Below are 18,444 nucleotides of genomic sequence, written 5' to 3' on the forward strand. Positions count from 1 at the left end.
TTGTTGTGTTTAAAACGTCTGCCGCAGCAAGCTAGTTTGTGCGTCATCGCCGTCGTCGCCATAACGTCCGTTGTCCACGACAGCGGAAACAATCTAGTATAATCGAAATCGGCTCTCGGAAAAGGACTCCGCAGCGTAGACCGTTAAAATTAATACCGAGTAGACTGCGTAGGTACATCGTCCACGATAACAACAATACACCGAGCACAAGTACGAAATCGTACCATACATCGTACGCTGTATATCATATTATACGTTTAAATTTGAGCGCGACTATAATAATATTAAATATACGTACGGGGAACTTTTCGAGTGGCAGATGTTTTTGGCTCGACAATAGCTGACGAATAGGTCGTCGACGAGCACGTGCAAAAGCGCGAGATCGTATAATATATATTTAAACGCGCGTGCACATTATACAGTCGTAAGCTTTTGGGCCGCCCTCGATTGTATTCATTTTTTTTCACTCTCTCTCCGGGTCGCCTTTGCCGAATCCGTTGTGTGTGGGGGTGTCGTGTCTAGTATTATGCACACGCGCGAGCGCGACATTTTATTATTATCCGCTGCGGACGTATTAACATCACAATGGCTGGCCGGCGGCGGGCGAGTCTCCCTCGTCTAGCCGTATTATACGGTGTGTGTACACACTAACCTACAAACACAATATAATAATATATAATGTACGCTTTTATGGTGTGATGAAGATTTTTTGCCTATCAAACACGCGACCTAGCCCCGTACATCTGCAGCCGGCCAACGTACGTTTAATACCGCGGTATAATAATATGCGATGCGATACGCGAATCGGGTCCTTTGTCCTCCGTGAGGTCCTTTTTTTTTCGGTTCAATAATTAGGGTGGACCCTCGCGGATTATACGCGCGACGCACAATTTTTCGGCACAGAGGTTCGCCAATAATATTTTTTAATAAAAAACAAAACCGATAATATAATATATCTACTCGTGCGACGCCGCTCGGCGTGCGTTGTTCGTACACGCGCAAACGTTTTTCGTCCGGAAACTTTTCCGCGCCCGCGACCAGCCAATAACGAGTCGATTTCGAGGACCGTTTACCGGTGTTCTTTTGTACGCGACGATATCATAATAATAAAATATTGTAATATATAAATATCGCAAATCGTTTCCGCAGCGGTTGAACGTCATCCTATTCCGCACTTATTATCCGACTAATATCCGCCCGCGACACGCTCGATCGGCGAGCGTATATTGTTATAGTATTATAATATACGAACGGTATCATCATTTATAACGACGGCCAAAGGACCGTTAAACGTACTATGTCATCATGTCCTAAGTTGATATTTTATTAAATAATAATTACCGATAACTAAAATGTATTACCCGAAAATCTTATTTATCGCATATTGTTTTACTTTATATAGGTGCTTATAACTTTTATAAAAAGTGAAAAAAAAATTGCAAATTAAAATATTATCTTAAAATTCGATGATTTTTAACTGTTTAATCTATTTATTTAGTTTTTAATTTGTATAATTTATCTTTTAATATAATAGGCATAAAGCATATTATTATTATTATTATTTTTAAAAATAAAAGAGACTATAACATCTGAGTTTATTTTGGCAAGTTTTAACATTTAGATATCTATAAGTCGTGTGTAAAAATTGGTTAGAGGTGGTTTAAAATATAAATATTTGTAAAAAAAATTAAAGATTTTTTTAGTATAGTTACTAGATATACTAATTTGTCTGATATTGATAGAGTGTTTCGAATGTTTTGGACAACTGGGCAGTCTCGGATGATGTGCTGGATGGTTAAGTCTTATTGGCATTTATTGCTTATGGGCGTTGGATTTTTGCTAATTCAAAATGAGTGGTTCAAAAAAGAATGTCTAAATACCAATCAAGTTAAGGTGACTTCTTGACGTCTGTTCCTTTGTTACGACCGGTGTGTCTATTTTAGTGATATCTAACCTGGCCGTATGCTTACATAGTAAGCACTAGTAAGCACAGAATGCCTACCGAATGATTTACAGACGGGTACCATAATCATTCATCGTGTTATTATTAATCCGCGTGTTAGAGACTGGCGACCAGCCAAGATTATCTGCGATCTCTATCTCCGGGTGAAAAAATATGTATAGCCGATCAGTATATACTTGATGAATAATAATACCGTATTTTTATCGTATGCGCATATTGCGAATACTCGTTATTGTGTAGTGCAATTAAACTTCCACACACAATGCGGGTTATTGGGATTTAGTGCACCTACTGGAGGGTGGAAAAACTGTATTTGGGGTTGTTCCTATTGATGTGAATCTCTATCGATATCATCTATAATAGGGACATAATATATATTTTTCACTGTTCTTTTTTATCTCCACCCTACACGTCGACTTAAGATTATCGTGTGTGGCTAGGTTTTTAAGTAGTCCCTGTACACGGTCCGCTCCGATCGATTTCACATGTCGGACAAATATCGGATGTTTTAAAATGTACGCCGATCGATTTGGTGAAGGGTGTATGAAGTACATCCGAAAAAAATAATTGATCAAATGACGTGATAGCGATAGGCTGATTAAGTTTTGGATTTTTACAAAATTTAGACTGCACTACAATATTATCAGATAATATGATATTATTAATTATAAATAAATAATAATTAACAAATTTACATTAGGTTATATTTCAGTTAAAAACAATAAATTATGCATTGATAATCTATACATATATAAAAATATGAAATGGAAAAAGAGTACATCGTGGACCAGGATTTAAGCTTAATTTAAATTATGTTAAAAGTTATTTTCATTTGATTGAGTTCAAAAATTGAGATTCGCCAGTATAACGCCGTATTTTGTATTAATTGCTCGTTTTTTCTCCGGCAAAAGCAGGTATTGTTATACAAGTTATATCAAAAACCATCAAATGGCACATTATATTAAATAATAAATTGAACCGTTTGAATCATATTATAAGGGTGACATTCTTAACGGGTAACGAAAAGCGTGAAGTCAGCTACTATATCTATATTCTATATTATTGAAAAACAAGTTATTATCAATCCATTTTTTTCATGGTAAACAAATCCAAATAAATTTATATATTAAGCATGTATCCAGCAAGGATACCGTGAAAATATGAGATACAATAATTAATTTAATAAATACTTACATAAAATTAGTATACTTAATATATCATGAGCAAGTCTTATTAGTCTATTTAGTCTTATATACTAATAAATTATATACTAATGTTCTATGTGTAATATGCCGTAAAACAATATAACTAAACTAAATACAAAACTAAAATTGTAGGGGATGGCCACAATCATCATTCGTTGTCAAAATGTTTAAAAAAAAAATTAAATATTTTTAAACATAACTATAATTCTATAAATTAATAATAATCCACCGTACGCGTCGAACTTGGCAGGCAGCTAAAAAGGGAATGAATAACCTAACCTATAATAAAAAAGTTATTATTCGGCGTTGTCGTCATGATCGAAGCACGTCGATAACGATACATCAATCTATAAATAAAATTTTAATAAAAAATAATATAAGTGTTTGGGTCGTGGTCGACCCAACACATGACGATATCATAACCAGGTTATATACAAATTTAGGTATAAATGATATAATAATAATATATAAAGTATTAAAATCTCTACAAAATAAAATCATAAGTTGTTAACGTGCAATCATTTACATACTTATAAAAGTAGGTGTTGAAATTATTAAAAATCAGCAATAATTGTAACAACATTTGAAAAATAAAACTGCAAAGAAAACTCTGTATTGAACTATAATATCATTGAAAGATAAGACATTAAAAAAGTCCAGAGCAAAACATATTGTATTAACTATTAATTCAATTAATAAAATAAGTTATAAGTAATCTACCATTATCCTATTTTTTTTTTTAATTAAAAACTGGAATTTATAAAAATATATAATTTTTAATTATACTAATTACTAATAACCTAAAAAATATGTATACTAAATCGTGACGATGACGTAGGTAATATACATTTTCATAAAATACATAAAAGACTGCCTACCGACCGATATGTACCTAAATTGCCTATCTATATCGCCGTGTTACAATAATTGTAATGTTAAAGTAATGAAGTGCATTAAAAAATAACGCTAAAATAAAAACTATAATAAAACTACAGGAAGTGAATCTGATTACTAGAACGAATATATAAATTTCCAAAACGTACACTGGCTTTACCTAAATCTGTTTACATGGATATAAGTAGTTTAATAAATGCTGAGATTCAAGATGAATTCGTTTATACAATAGATATTCTTATAATACAATAATTAATATAAGAACATTATTTAATTCTATATTATTTAAAAAAATAAATAAAAATATCTATTATATCAACTAAATAAAAAAGTATATATCATTGACATAATTTAGATAAAAATTCCAATTTTTATATTTATCTAAGTATTGTCAATGAACTTTATTTAAACCAACACATTTTGAACGATCAATACTGTATACATTTTTTTTTTAAAGGAGAGTTTTTGAAGGTTGATAATTTAAAATCGCATATATTTGATTGACAGTTAAAAATGAATTATTTATTGTTTTTAAACTAATTTATTATTGTTGAAATAATTTAATATATCAGATCTATTATAATTTTAATATGTATAAAAAATAATTCAATTTACTCTAAAAAGATAAAATAAAATATGTACTGATTACTATTATATTTATATTATAATAAATGGACATCGTAGTGTTTACAACTAATATTCTATTTAATTAATTCCATTGCTTATGGTGTTAATTAAATATGATTAACTGGTGTGTGGTTAAAATAAACGGTAATGTGATTTTAGATAAATGTATACATTATTGATCATATCAATGCGTTCGGTATTGAATGGTTTAATTTTGGGAAAACTGTGTAGATTGATATATTAAAGTGTGCGGATTTAACTGATCATTTTTTTTTTTAAGTGTTCTATTATGACGACCCCGCCGTCATCGATATGATACATGAAATGTTATTTAGACTCAACGCTGATTTTATAAACATATTTAATTCGGTTATATTAAGATTATTTATACAGTCAACACTTATTTACCAAAAAAGTATTATCAATAAACACAATAAAATACTATAATACTATAAATATATATAAAAAAAATAACAAATATTTATATAAATTTTTATATATTTGTATTGTTTTAATTTACTTTTGTATTTATTTTACATAAGTATGAAATAAAATTCAACTAAAATTCTTTAACCTATAGCTCCATTATTTACGTTTGTTACCCAATAAAATGTCCATCGTATTAAAACAATTTGTTAAGTATTCAAGTAAAGATTAATGGACTTAAAACAAAATTTAATATTTTCTGGTGAATTATATAAAAATTATTTAATTATATGCATAATGCGTATAGCATAACAATTATTTAAGGGTACTTTAAAAGGTCCCAAGTCGGTATACTATATATTTTATAGTCACTATTTTTTTGGAATATTTAAATATTTACATGACATACATTAAAAAGTAAAAACATTTGTATAAAATGTATTGTAGATTATACTTTTATATTATATGGTATGTTTTTAAATATTTTTTATTTGAAATATTTACTGTCCATGTATTATTTTAATTTTTTACTTAGTAACATTTAACAATATCGCTAGAATTCATTTTCAAACCCTAAGAAAAATATCTATCCATAAATCGATAAAAAAAATATACACTAAAATATTGTAAGCTAATAGTTTAATTTTAATCGAGCTAGTACATTTTTAAATTTTAAATGCAACGAGAAGTGAAAAAAAAAGTGAAATTAGAAAAATATTTTAACTGGTTACTATGAAGAAATTGGATTGAACAATTTTTATCTTACACTATCATATAGAAATATAGATTACGTTCATTACAATAGCATTGTATACATATTATATACAAAATTTCGCTATAAATAACTAAAACTCAACTTAAAAACAAGACTCTAATAATACCCTATAGTTTTTAAATAACAATTTTTTTTAAGAGGGTTTAAAATAAATTTCACAGTAAATAAATTAAATGTTTTTAATGTTGGAGTTTATGATTTCGTCTGATCCAGGATTTTTCCTATTACTATTTCTGCTCGAGTTATTTTAGAGTAATTTGTGAGTTTATTGGGATTTAAATGAGAAAATTAAGGTTGACGGCTTTAAAAGGGTGTTAATACTGTGAACTGTAAAACTGAAAATCATTGACAAAGTCGGAGTTGCTAGAGTTGGTCTAGAAGAGTGTTTAAAGAAAATAAAATAAGATATAAAGCTACTTTTTTCGAAATAGATATGAGTTGATATAGTTGTTTAGAAGTTGTATGTTATTTGTTTTATCAATACCTTTGAGTGACTTAAGTTTTTTCTAGACTACTGAAAAGTTATAATTCAGTCTAGTTGTCTGTAGTAGTTAAAAAGGGTGTCCACAATACAACTTTGCTCTATTTGCTTAGCTGTTTTGTACAAGCCCTAACTTTTTTTAAAAAAATAAAGACATCTAGATTTTGTATGTTAAACAATTTTTCATTGCTTTATTTTTATACTCTTTTATTTCTTCATTTCACCATTGAACCCAAAGTCTGAAAGTGTTGTTAAAGATTACCAATTGATATTTTAACAATATCTATAATGTTACTATTGTGTAATATAACTAATACATGTACTATACAATGTGGATTCGCCATTTTTATTTTATTATCTATATTTTTTTATAGGGTTTATTGACAATTTTTATTGGCATATAATCATAAGAGAATAATTTTGTAAAAAATATATATATAATATTTTTTGTTTAGAAACGTTTAGAGTTTGCAAACAATTGGGTTATTCATTTTTTTTTCTGTCGCCATATTTTGAGCATTTTAAAATGATTTTATTTTTAACTTCATTATATCATCTGATATAAAATTCAATTTAGCCAGTACTTCAGATGGTAATAAAAATAGAAATGTATCCAACTGACAACAATGTGAAATATTCAATTTTTATAACTATAAAGTTTGATATTTTTATTCAAAATTCTTTATAAATAATTCTTAACAAGCCTCAAAAATCTAAAAATATAGTGTTACAAATTAATTTTATAAACATTTGTAGTTAAAATGTTGACGAAAATAGCTTGAAGAAGCCATATATATATTGTATGTATTTTACGTATTTATAATTCATAGCTCTAGGAATCATATTATCAAAATGTACATATTATTATTAGTAGCAGTATTAATAATATTACTATAATTAGTTAGGTAAAATAGAATTCTATTTTTTACATTTCCAAAATATTTTCCAACAAGTGTTAGAAGAAAATATTGTCAATCATCGAAATTCTTAAACATTAAAAATCATCCGAATAAATGTATAACTGAATGATGAAATAGAACTGAGCAATAAAATATTATTAGCGAGTTTACTAAGTTATACACACCAGAATTATAATTGTATTATATTATATTATAATAATTATACTATTATAGAATTATAATTATATAATCCCGTAGTATATTTATCCATAAGACTTAAAAATATTTCATGTGTGTCAAATTGTGTCAAATACAATTCTAAATTGATATTTTATTTGTAAGTATTTACAAAGAAAAAATAATATCGATATTTACTGATATTTCGTTTTTGTTTTAAAATTGTTTACCTTTACACTTAATTATGTAAATCGTTCAAAGTTTTAAGTGCAGTGTGGTTAAAATAAAAGATAAAATAAAATACTGTACGATAAATTATGTCTCCACATCTCCGTTATACATTTAAAGAAGTTAAGCAGTTGATACGGCGTGCTATACAATGTACTGAGAATATTAACCAACGTTAAATAAATCACATACCGAAATATTCATTTAAAACACTAAAACTATAAATACTTTTAAAATAAAAGCTTTGCGTGGCGTATTGCATGGGATAAATACACCGTGATAAAATAATATTATTTCGTTTATAACCACTATGGGTCGAGTTCCAACAATTCGAATACAACATATTTATAGGTAAAATAAACGCGATGTTTATCACAAAACCACGTTTCCGGTTTCATAAATATCACTGTAAGGTCGTTAAAAATATATATTAACAATAATAACGAATTAATTTGCCAACGAAACGCATAAATATTACTATTTATAAGAGTGTACGCGCGTAAAACAGTAGTATGCGTATTTCGAATTTTCTTTTTCGTTTGCTGTTGTTTCAACAACAATGGCACGACCTTTATTTTTCACGTTATCCTATTCACTCGTTATAGAAAATTCAAAGTATACTGAAATATTACGTGGAAAAAATCACATAGTATACAATATAATATATTATTATATTATATAAAACACGCAGTATGGAAATTACGCGGGAAAAAGTTTCATTCGATATTATACTTTCATCACAACATATTAGATAACTATAAATGAGTAAATATTTCTTTTCAAAGTGTAACGTGTCAATGCTTACATAGTAATAAAACATTGTTCTTTGAAAAATCGTCCGATCTCATGTACATAATAATAAGAGTATTGTCGTATTGAGTAGGTATTATCTTGTATGATGCTCTAGACGCTTTATTGTCTTTCGAACACACTTTGCAAAGGCTGATGGATTTATTATTTTTATTATGTGGTGCAATACACGTAAACAATAGTAGGTACATACTATAAACACAAGTCAAAGCATAATAATAATGTGTAACGATGGAAGTTTGTCAAAATTAATTTTAAAACTGGATCATAAAATTAATGAATTAATATAATATTACTGTGTCTGATTTTAGCTGAATTTTTAAAATACAGTGTCTCATTAAAATATATATATGTAGATACCTACCCATGCATAAAATAACAAAATATAATACCTTTATAGTTTATATTATTGTTAACTTGATATTAAATGTTTGTATACTTTAACGGTATTATATAATATTATATCCACACTGCCAGACGCAATTAAAACCAAATTTCAGAAAATCCACTATCGACTTTACACTTTCAAAATATAGTCGAGCTCGTTTACAGTCGCCATTATAAAATTAGGCAACAAAACCATAAACATGCACCCGAAACCTCGGCATTCTCAATAGACAAACTTCTTGCAGACACCTAATACGAAGCACATCAAATGAAAACTTAAGGAAGAACAAGCAAATTCATGATAACTACCTATGATATAATCTAATCATTATTGCACTCGGCGGTCAACACTATAAACTATGAATAATGTATTGATGTACCTTTATTACGCCGTACTATTAGATAGGTACTTACGATTATGTATAGACATTTAATATTTATTAATAAAATATACTAATATATCATAACATTATTATGTCTTGTATTTAATATAAAATTAAAACGAATTTCCTTTCAATAAACGACTTGACTGTTTGGACGAAACATTTTAATCCTGACTTGACTATATATGATTGAAAACGGAAATCAAAAATCTTAAACAAATCGCTTTTCCGATACGATATCGAGTAATGATGACGTTCCGCAATCGATACAACAAATCACGAAGTGCTCAAAATGTCGCATATGATAATACTATATATTATGTATTTATTCACATACGACCGTATAATATACGAGTACGCTATATTGAAATAGATTTCCGCGTTACTGTGCGCCTCTCGATCACCACCGCGGGTTGACTGGATTACAATATCACGATAAATAGATTAAGCGCTTTAGTATTATGTTAATGTAGTATAGACCTGACTGCGTAAAGCTCGAAACTAATACGCGAACTATTATTCTCGTGTGTGCGATTTGTCTAATTCGACCGCCAACCTGCCGTGTCGTTCCTACCTGCCTCTCGTCCAGATAATATTGTATTGTGTGTGTGTGTGTGTGTGTGTGTGTGACGTTATATTATATTCGATTCATGTCTGATGAATATTAGCGTGTTTGGACACGGTTATATCCGCCGCAGAGTCCAGATATCATGGTAAATATTATAACAAATCGGTGATTTTTATTTATTTTATTCTTTATTTGTATCCTCTATTCCGTCCAAGTACAAATAATGGTCAATACCCGGGTGAACTGGCGACTGTGAAGAAAATTTAAAAAAAACTTATCAAAATTCAAGCACAAAACGCGAGTTACGATTCATAATCGCTGAATATACGATTTTAGCTTGCGTGGTGGTAACAATTGAGTGTATTTTTTTTCCAGTTGATACTCTCCGAGTGTTAAAAATACAATTCGTATTTGCACTGCCGTATTTTTGTAATATTAAAAACAACCGACGAGTCAGATTTTTTTAACGATCGACAAACACAATTTACAGTGTTATTCCACCTCATTCAATAGCAATCTAATTTATCGTTAATTTTTGAGAACAAAGTTTTTCAACACACACGACTACGATTATTATACTAGCGTGGCGAAATACTACTGATTTCATCACTTAAAACGATTGTATAATATTACGAACAAAATAATACGTATACTTTGATAATGAGCTGGTAGCGGTGAATATAATTAATTAATGCTCTGCTAATAGTTTTTTAAATTTCGATCTGTATAAGTTCATAAACAACGTGCAACGGTTCGACTTTCGATTATTATCACTTTGCAATTTTTATTTAAAGGTTTTGAATCCGATTATAGGATAATGAAAATGTGTGAATCTTGCAGTGTCTGTCATAAATCTAGATCTATATATTATTTGCTTTTTGTTGAACACTTAATACCTGGCCAACTAAAAATATAATATTTGATTAAATGGTACAAAGCAAATACAATTAACATAGTAATAATACCAAAATAAATACCAGTTTTACTCATAAATACATAATATACTTACAAACTATAATATTTATCAATCAAATTACCATTATTATTATTATTATTCTATATACATATTATTATTTTTATTAAATAATATGTAAGTTAAGACATTAAAAGCTAAATAATAATTTTAAAAAATGTATTGCGTAACCAATTAGGAAACTATACTACCGTAACTATGGTCGGATGTTCGGTATTTAACGATATTCGGTGAACGACAATAATATAAATATTACATTTTATTTTATAATATTTATTGTGTAATAATAGGTACTGATGGCGATTTCCGTCACGAGTAGTCCGAACTGACCCACATTTACGGATAAATCGAATTTGTGTGTATTTCAAATGTATGTCGTGCACATTTGAACCCTACAACTCGTTTCTGTTTAAACACAGCACCGCGTACGACGTCCATTATAAGTGTATACATTTCTTTTTTAAACGTTTTATTATATAATGCGGCATTTATACAGAGTGTCCCCAGATTCCCGTATCGCCTTATAAGACGTATCCATCAAGACCGTGACAAATCAATATATTAATTAAATTATGTTTAATGAAAAAAAAAAAAATTCCCAAACATAATTATTTGATAAACTGAATTTCGATAAATTATTGATTTGGAAATGATTATGGTGATGCGATACTTTTGGGACATGGTGTATAATATTACGCGTTACTATAGAAATGAATATTTTCGGTCAAATGAATAAATTACAACGCAAACCTACGTAATACGTATTACCTACATCAACAATATAAACCGATGACATAATCGCGAGCGGACAGTCGTTACAATTGTATTGGCAATTTATATTTTCCAAACCCGGTCGAATTATATATGTCTCGTAGTTGTCATCACTGAATTCGACAGCGAAAATGCCGTCCGCAGTGTGATTTTATAATATTATTATATTATGTAACATATTTATATACCACAAACGTTGTATATCATTTAATGATTATTATCGTTACACGCGAAATACTGAAATATCAAACATTGTGCACAATATATTCAAAATAAAATATAAACAGTCTTTCCATGAACGATAATTGTTAGGTTAGGTGTATGTATAGACATGGGCCAGGGCCGGTCAATGCCACCAAATAAGTTTTTTTTGTATAAAGATCCAAACATTTAAAGAGGAATTTTTTTTTTATTATTATTAAAAGGCAAATTTTTCTTTACCGTTTAGTAAACACATTATAAATGTGTATATATAGACATATAGTGCATAAATGAAGTTTAAAAATATAATAAATGTACTGAAAAAAAATGGAAAATTGGAAGTAGGAAATACCTTTATGTATAAAAAATAATTGTACATAATCTCCGTATATATAATATATTGTATATTATTATGCATATTATGGTTTTCATAATACATGTTAAAAATATCGATTACCTACATGGAATTGAAAAAAAATTGATCCATCAAGAAACATCATAATGAATTTAAATATAAACAACATAAAAACAGTTGATACAATTGGCGATCGCCACCCCATTCCATGACTAACAATGCGATTAAAGCAATAATACAAGCATTACCACAGTCACCAAAATATAGTTACGAATAATAGGTATATTTTGTTTTTAATTTCTACTCACATCATCAGACTGTAACTGATAGCTGTACTCCTGTACCTAACTATTTGGGTATAAAGCTAAAAGTCATATTTTTTTCATTTTATTTGCAAGTCGAAATTAACTCGGAATCTACAGAATCCATGACACGATGAGATGACGTGTGTAGGTCCATACACAGCATTTCTAAAACATCTTTCGTTCTTGTAACTGAGATGAAATCAACTGTGTTTGAAATAACAGTTACAGGTCACTTTAAACTTAGAATATGACTGTGGAAAGGAGACGACTGCACAAAAATGTATAATATGTATTATTTAATATAGTTATATTTTTCGTTGGCGTTCTAAACTTTATAGTATGGCCAGTCCAGTCGAATGTACATAGTACATACCATTGAGACAATAGTTGACCGCGTATGCTGAGATACATTAAATTTGTTTTAAATATTAAATTATAAAAACATATTGTATTTATAGGCCGGTCTATAGTAACATACAGTAACTAAAGCATTTCAAATAATAGAAACAATAATTATATTATTCAATAAAAAAAAAAAACTTCATTTATAAACTTTCTCATAGGGATCGTATAAATGTATATATTATTCGTTTGCATGTTTATTGTATTGAACGGTTTTTTTTGACTATGTAAAATTATTGAAATTCACTAGATTTACGATGGTTTTAGATCTACTATGGGTAATTAATATTATTTTCGTATGTAAAAGCACCCGAAACCCAATTAAAACAATTCTCGGTAAGCTATTATTTTGGTACACTTGAATTCGTGGTAACCATCATAGGACCACATCTACCTTTTGTATATTATAATGTGTGTTCGATTCGAAAATTCAATTACTTTAATTGAAACAATTAATAAGCTAGTTTTGCAATATTAGTTGACTAACATGAATAATTTGCATTGAGTACTACCAGACAATAATATAAATGGAACAATAAATATGCATTTATATTGGCACATATATGTATTATTAAAATATGCATTAATGTACGAGAGGTATATTTACATATATCAAATTATACGATGAATAGTTCATTAAACGTTATTAAGATGAAACGAAGAACACTAATCAAAGACTGAAATGAATGTACATTAATAAATATTTGTTAATTGAATTCATTTCGATCAGTAAATGATAATTATAATTAACCACGACGAAGCAGTGAAATGTCGTTCGAAAATTACCTATATATTTGAGTTGAGTATAGTTGATGTTGATAGTCAATGTTTGTACATAAACATACACGTCTATACCTAAATAGAAACTTCGACATTGAAGTTGATACGAAGTTATTTGCGATCGCTATCGGCTTGGATAAAATGAACGGTATTAAATATAGTAAGTACAGAAGTTGATGCTAAAATTGTGTGTATGTGTTTCGTACACGAGAGTGCATAAATAACAACGGTCAAGAAAATAAATGTATAATGTCGTCGTCGTATGACAAAAAACAGTAAAACGGAATTAAACATTAACAACCCACCGCGAATATAATATGCATTTACTTTTTTATGCGCGAACAAAACAATTTGGATTGTACATCTGAAATATTTAATAATATAATTATGTTATGCATACATCTGAAAATAATCTAATGCACAATGTTTAGCGAGTACACGCTTATATATATATATATATATATATATTATGTGTGTTGTGGTGTGTACGTATATAATATAATAAAACAGTAAAACAAATGGCATAGTACACCACAGAACGTTTTGGAGAACAATCTAAATTTGAGCACATATAAAAGCTTTTTATATTTATGTGAAACGGTATACCCATGGTGCAGAGCTGAATGATACGACAAGTTGAAATATAATACAAACATTGTGCATGACCTTTTAGATTTGTAAATTGAGAAGAACGTCGAAAGTCATCGTTGCTGACGATGATATTTTAATGCTTTAAATCACTCCAACTGAATATACTTTATCCTCAAAGTCCACTTTTTGCGGTTGCGACGAACACTATAATAATAACTTGTGAGAAATAAAAGAAAGGAAATGAACATTAAAACATGATATAATATTATTAAACCTATCTGTGTATGGAAACGAGTTATTATTTTGGCAGCGTAAGCTTAGTTCGATTAGAATTTTTACCTAAGATAAAACACAGCCCCATGGGTTTTTTCATTACGTCAGATGCTTGTTTTTATGCAGTTTTTTTTTAATTCTAATATTTCGTATTCAATCTGAAAAAAAATATTTTAAAAGTAATTATAATTAACATAATATAGTCCGTACAATTTAACATATTAAAATTTATCGAAATTCAAACAAAAACTTTTTTATCGTTATTATTTATATTTATAATTATTTTTTAATAAAACGCGATTTTTGAATAATTAGTTACGCCAAATTATAATAGAGTAAATGTTTCGAGCAAGATAATAGATACCTGTAGACTGTAGTTATGATTAATATTATTATAGTTTTATTATGTAATAAATACTCGCGTCATATTCATATCAGTAAAGAAATTATAAGAAAACATTTAATTTTAATTCCGTTCAGAAATGTCCATATAATGTTTTTTCTGTTTTTTCTTCGTCGCTTACCCGCTATATTTCATTTAAGAACAATATTTCAAACTTCTAATAATATGGTAAACAGTTAAAGACCGAACAAGACAAACATACACAGCGGTCTTGATCGACCAAACAAAATTCTGATCAAAACGCGATGATGCGAATGAATAGATTATACGATTAGCTTATCGGACGAAATCTCCAGTGGCTATTGAAAATAAAATGAATTTATTTATATTATCGTTAAAATGAAATATTTTAATTATACTTTATACAGTATGACATACACTTATCAATTAAAAATTTGGAAGTTTTGTCAGCACAATAAAGACGAATTTTTCCTATTAAATGTTCTACAAAGAATACATGCAGTTTTCAAGGCATACCCAAGAAAATTTCGTTGCAAATCCCTAATTTTGATATAACTTCATATCATAAAAATCACAACACACTGACCCTTGATAAATGCTAGTTACGGTCATAATAAAAACTTTAATGTTAAAAAAATAAAAAAAATTAATAAAATTAAATAGATACTTCAAAGTTAAAATACGGTTAAATGGTATAGACAATTCGTGCACGGTCTAAACTCCTATACTCTAAATTTTAAGACCAATATAGTATAAAACTACATGTAAAACACGAACATTCCAACTGAAAACCTATTAAAAAAATATAATTATAAAAGAATCGTATTATTCGTTATTTTTTAGATATATGTAATAATAAATTGTAAAATTGAATAATTGAATAATATAATTAATAAATAGTATTATATAATATATATAGTACATTCAATCATGAAAAAACAGAAAACTGTTACTATCATTCATTTTTTTTTTTTTTTTTTTGTACGAATATGAGATAAAACCAACATATATGCATAATATAAACGTATATATTTTAATTTGAAAATATATAGATTAAAAAACTCGATTAACTATAATTTTATTTTATTTTCAAGTTTCTAATGTTCAAATAGAAAATATAATTTATGAGTAAAAATATTTAACATTTATTAAATACCATGTTTAGTAACTGTATAATAATAATTAATAATATTATAACGGTGACCTTGTATAAACGATTTAAAGTCCAACAATCAAAAACAACAAAATTATATTAAAAGGAATCTAAAAAATAATATAGTAGCAACACTAAGTAATATTTTTTCTAAAGTAGGTTGATTCATGAAAATGATTAATATCCCGGCGACTTAGACACTTTGGAACTATTTGAGTACCCCTCCACCACAACAATATTTTTAACGATTTTAAGTAAACTACGTTCATTTTAGAAACAGTAATTGAATGTGCGTGGTAATACCTACAACCAAACTATCAATATTGCCGACAACTGACAAGAAAAATAAATACGCAACAGTTGATTTTTCTATAAATCAAACAATAAACATATTTTAGACGATTGTTCACGATGTATATGTTTAGTTAAACTCGGGCTTGCCAACTGTTGAAATTGGAATCAAACAACAATCACATTTTTTTGTTGGCTAAGGTCGACCATTCTTGAGGGGAGCAAACAGAGTACTTGCTCCCACCCCAGAGAACCAACGGTTGCTACGACAACCAGAATGGCTTTTTCTTTACTTATGTAAGACGATTTATTTAATTCCTTGTTTTTTTCGGAGGCGCAACTATATTCGGCTTGATTCGGTACGAGTTGTCGAGATTTATATACTTACTCTTAATAGTGTCCATTGTCTCAAGGTCGCCGGGATTACTCACTACAAACGATATGAAAGAATATAATAATAATAATATAATCTTACTAAAAACGTACACATAGATATGTTTCTATGCGTAACTTATTATAACATACTTACTTATTTATTTTGCAATTGATTAGTATATTCTAGTACCCAAAAAAGGGCTTAGAACTCCCAAACTATTAACTATTTACAAATTTCCATAGGAAACTAAGCATATTCAAAATTTGATTTTACACAAATTCGTTTCATAATACGTACTAATTAATAGATTGCAAAAATATGAACTTCGGATTAGTTCAATACTTCCTAGTTTCTAAATATAACGTGTAATTCTAGCTTCCGAGTGTATGCACCGAAAATGTTTGTAAACCAATGACCCTGTAATCAAAATTCAAAACATAATTTTTTATCACATAAAAAACCCTATACCGTATATCTATAATCCCGTTAAATATTATAATAACGTCATAATTAATATGAATTGATTATAATTAAATGCTCGTTTTATTGAAAAATATTATAATACACACCATATCTGTACTACGTGCCAGTATGCCATAAGCCTACAATCACTTATTTTCACATACAATATGTCGATATGTAATGAAAATTACTGCATCATCAATGAACATTTGTTTATTAAAAATTAATGATTTTAATAAATATGCATACAAACTGTTATCGAACGAATATAAAATTACATGAACTTGCTAAAAATAAATCGATCTGTTAATCGAACCCCCACTCCTCAGAAACCAATGGTTTGCTGGTAATATCATAGAACAATAATATAGAAATTAAATTTACCTGTGTTTAACGGAAATGTTTACTGCTTATTAAAAAAAAAACCGCATATTTACGAATTTATGGTATATAATAAAGGGTTGATTCTCATTTGAAAAAAAAGTATCCACCACAAAATACTCCTAAATTCTTAAATTTTTAAATTATATAAAATTTGAACTAATTGATAATAGTTTCAAAAATGAAAATTTTAATAAATTCGTCATTAAAGGAAAATATGGAGGTGAGCGGTGTGCATTTTGTCTCCGAATCATCCTGCAGTACTGTGTGTCGATATAATTCACGATGGTCCAAGGACACGCGGAAAAATAAAAGACAACTACGTTAATAGTATAAAAACCTAACTCGTTTCAAACGTCACACGCGATCTCCTTTATGAGGGCCGGTTTCTCATTTCATTTTGAATGCAATCGCGACGACGGCCATTAATGAGATTTGGTCACTTCCGATTCCGAATCGAATACACCACATACACACACACAGACTTACGTAAATACATATAATATACACGACCCTTGACCATACAATATAATCTTCGGAGAAGTTTTCGGTAGGGGACGTGCAGCGTAGTCGTTTGTCCGAACATCGAAACACCCTCAATTCTCATATATATATATATTATATACATTTATATACTATAAAATATATAATATAATTAGTCTGTACGTCAAAACCAGAAATCCTCTATAACGGATATCATATTATATTGTATTATATTATTATTATACACATATATTGGTCTCCGCTGTGGTGTCAGCGTCATCCCAGTCAGCTCAGATTTTAAATGTCACAAAATCATATAGCAATAAACGATCGATGGTTATACGATATATTAATTTGTACCGTTATTAATATCGTTGATGTCGTTATATTTAGAATCCATGAAAACGCAAACTACCCGACGACGAGTTTATGCATATAGTTTATAGTCTCGCCTATATAA

Source organism: Aphis gossypii, chromosome 2, assembly GCF_020184175.1.
Source record: "Aphis gossypii isolate Hap1 chromosome 2, ASM2018417v2, whole genome shotgun sequence".
Classification (NCBI taxonomy): Eukaryota; Metazoa; Arthropoda; class Insecta; order Hemiptera; family Aphididae; genus Aphis; species Aphis gossypii.